The sequence below is a fragment of the Ostrea edulis genome, chromosome 6 (assembly GCF_947568905.1).
Source record: "Ostrea edulis chromosome 6, xbOstEdul1.1, whole genome shotgun sequence".
NCBI classification, from domain to species: domain Eukaryota; kingdom Metazoa; phylum Mollusca; class Bivalvia; order Ostreida; family Ostreidae; genus Ostrea; species Ostrea edulis.
Genome location: NC_079169.1, coordinates 61,771,304 through 61,775,328, shown reverse-complemented (window position 1 = coordinate 61,775,328; position 4,025 = coordinate 61,771,304). Strand labels below are relative to the sequence as shown.

The window sequence follows — 4,025 nt, the reverse complement described above, 5'->3', positions numbered from 1 at the left end:
TGGTCAACTTTTGAAGATGACATAGATTATGTTGAACCCATAGCAATTAGACCAGTTGATGTTTCTTGTTCCGACACTATTCCATTGGGGTTACAAGATATTTTTCTTGCAGAAGATTCAGCTGCAAGAGAAGATCAAGACAAAGGCTTGCATCAAATTAAAACATGCCTAAAGACTGAGGGCCAGCCATCTCAAAGAGACTTAGCTCTGAGTAGTCCCAACATAAAATATTTCTGGTCATGCAAGTCTCAGTTACATCTTAAAGATAACATTCTTTATTATTTGTTGGAAGATAATATATACCCTAGATAGTTATCTATAGCCCCCAAGAATATGCAGTTTGAAATTTTGAGGTATTGTCATGACAATAAGACAAGCAGGTCATACAGGTCAGGTTAAAACCTATGAAAAATCAAAACAGTGTATGATCCGGTATGGGATGTCCCAAGATTCCAAACTCTATGTTGAAAAATGTGCTATTTGTAACAAAAATAAGAAACCTAACATCAAACCCAAAGCAAGGCTAGGTCAGTATCATGCAGGTTTCCCCTTAGAACATATTCAAATAGATATATTGGCCCCCCTCCCTGTGATAAAAAGGGGTAATAAATACATTCTTGTGATTATTGACCAGTTTACAAAGTGATTAGAATGTTTCCACTACCAAATCAAAGTGCAGAAACAGTTGCTAAATCACTTGTTCATGGGTTCATTTCAAAGTTTGGTTGTCCTTCAGAAATTCATACGGATCAGGGTAAACATATGGATGGGGTTCTTATGCGAAAATTATGTGAACTATTAAAAATAGCTAAAACACGTACCACCCCCTACCCCCTCAATCAAATGGTCAGGTAGAGAGATATAACCGTCAAGTATTACAAACTATACGTTGTTATCTGAAGAATAAACAATATGATTGGGATCTACATTTACAACAAATTGCTGGAGCTATTCGAGCAACTGAAAATAAGCAAACAAAACTTTACATCAAATCTTATGATAATCGGTGGAGAAGTTAATCAACCAATAGATCTAATACTTGGTACAACAGACTTAAATAAACCAATGAAAGAGGTGCCGGAGTATTTGATTGATTTGAAAACAAGCATTTCAGAATGTCATAAAGTAGCTCGAGAAAATATTGGTAACTCTCAAGGAAGGCAAACACAATATTATGACAGTTTTTTTTGTAAAGAATACATATGGGGTAGGAGATGTAGTTCTGAAATTAGATTCATCCGGAAAAGTTGGTCAGAGTCCTAAATTAGAATCTCCATGGAAAGGTCCTTATGTAGTTTTGGAGGTTAAAACTCCTGTTCTATATAAAATAGTGGATAGGAAAGGCAGGGGCTCTATGGTACATCACGACCGTATGAAACTTTGCAAAGACTCAGATCACCCAGGATGGATCAAGATAATTTGCAATAGAATTCTAGAGCAGTCTGAGGTGATTTCCAGGAGAATCCTTAGAGATGAAACTTTAAATGTTGATATACTTACCGGTACTGATATTGGAAACCTGTTTGGTACAGATGGTGATGCGTGGATTATCTGATGCATCCTTCTTCTAGTACATTATTAGGATCTTCTCCTGGTAGAACACCCCAAGATCAGGGTAGAGATAGGGTCACAAGACCACGAAAAACTCCACAGTATCAGTTGGATTACATTTGGGAGTAGTAATCTAGCATTTTTACAGGTATACATGTATATACCTTTAGGCCGAATATATTTGCACATATTATGATGTTCGATTTACAAAGTTAACTTTGGTCAAGAACATTTCTTAGAACTACACAACAAGGAAACCCACAATAACAATCTTACAAATGCCTTAGATAAAGTCTGGGTAGATGTCATGTTCTCATTACTGCTAAATATCATTCAGATTCTGACGTTTGAGAATTTTGAAAATCTTTACAAATTCATAAACAGTCATGAACGTTTTTACTGTTGTAAAGGTTCAGTTTTTACAGACAAATTATAGGGAGAGAAATTTTTTTCCAGGGGAAAAGATGCTGGATTCTCCATATCCAGTTATAAATGCTGCAAGTCTTTTACATTGGAAAAAATGAAAGTATTTTAATAGATTTGGCCAACTGTGTTGACTTGTTGATTAAAGTTTATAAAAAAAAAAATATGTTGTATGGGTAGTAGGATCCTGACTGGTGTATTGGAGTAAAACAAGGTCAATTGAATTAGGAAATGAAAATTTAGAATTTGGCAAGGATTTCGTAGAATTATTTTGGAAGGGCATTTGGGGTATGAATTGGGAAAGTTTATTGGATAGAGTCAAGTTTTGCAAGTCAAAATTTCCTATTCCAGATTTCATTATTATTCATTTAGGATCTAATGACATAAAAAAAATTCCTGCTCTATGAAACTGTTAGTAAAGATGCTGGCCGATTTAGTGTATATCCAGAAATCTTTTCCAAATAGCCAGATTATTTTTTCTGAATTATTGTGTAGACTTGTTTGGAGAGAATTAAGATGGGAGGAAGGGGAAAAGGAAAGGAATTTAGTTAACATGGGTATCAGAAACTTTCTAGGTAAAGACAACTGTATTTCATATCATAGAATAATGAGGAAGTCTTACTTGTTTAGAGATGATGGGGTTCACTTATCACTGTTCGTTGTCTTCACCTTGCATGTAGGTAATGATTATTTATTAGAGGACTTCCGATTGAAAATCAAACAAAATACATTATCGTAAGCTTGGGTTTAAGTATTTTTATAACAGTGGTTTTGTATATATATGTATGTATCTTTTAACCATATAAACACCTGTAGGCGGTGCTGTTTACAGTCGGATTGTCTGATTGTTGACAGTTATGCAAATATAAATAAGGTGTTTAATAACTCGTTTTAATCAGTGGAACAATATTTGGCGGTTTTGTAACCCACATTCCTTTTAAATGAAACGGGGAGGAATGTAGTAATATTCGATGTTATTAAGATCGGGCTCGACATTCCCGATCAAGAACACCGGGAAAGTTAGTTGTATTCAAGTCACATACCAGACCAGACCTCTAGAGACGATCATCTCAGAAATTCATACAACTCAGCCTATGGTGAACGACTTTTAATTACTTATATCCCGTAATTCACAACAGAACCACTGAGCTTGGAAATATCAAACTCACACGAATGCTTCCTGACATAGTGCAGATTCAAGATTGCTAATTCATATTTTTCAGGCGTTGGTTGGGACCACAATAGGGGTCAACGTTTTTCATGGGAATATATAGGAAAAATATTTAAAAATCTTCTTCTCAAGAACCACTAGGCCAGGAAAGTTTAAATTTAAATGAAAGCTTCCTGATATAATGCAAACTGAAGTTTGTAAAAATCATGCCCCCTTGGGGTATGGTGGGGTCACAATAGGGGATCAAAGATTTACATACGAATATACATGTATAGGGAAAATCTTTTAAAATCTTCTTTTCAAAAGCCACTGGGTCAGAAAAGTTGAAATTTACATGAAAGCTTCCTGACATAGAGTAGATCCAAATTTGTGCAATTCATAGTCCCCGGGGGTAGAGTGGAGTAACAATAGGGGTTATATGCTGATATATAGGAAAAGTCTTTAGAAATATCTCTAGAACTATTTAAGCAAGGGCTTTCATATTTTGTATATACATTCTTTATGAAAAGACCTTTACTCCTATCAGCAATACAAAATAAAGGGTTGGGCAAACACGGATCCCTGGACATACCAGAGGTGGGATCAGGTGCCTAGCAAGAGTAAGCATCTCCTGTCGACCAATCACATCCGCCGTGAGCCCTATGTCTAGATCAGGTACACGGAGTAATCCATAGTCAAATCAGTGCTCCAAGATAGGCCTAACAATCGGTATGAAATACGTCAGACAGCAATTGACCGAATGATAGGTTGTATTGGCAAACTAGATCATTATAACAACCATACTAGAATTTGCAAAATGCTGACTTTGAACGAGATTGTTCAAACCCCTGCAACATCAACTTGATTGTCAGTACCCTGCCTCGATTAAAAAACTGATCAC

At 35.8% G+C, this 4,025-nt stretch overlaps 1 pseudogene; it reads left to right on the top strand.

The window, feature by feature from the left end:
• The first annotated feature begins 439 nt into the window (after positions 1-439).
• On the top strand, positions 440-2,713 carry LOC125647295 (uncharacterized; annotated as a pseudogene).
• Positions 2,714-4,025: the final 1,312 nt, after the last annotated feature.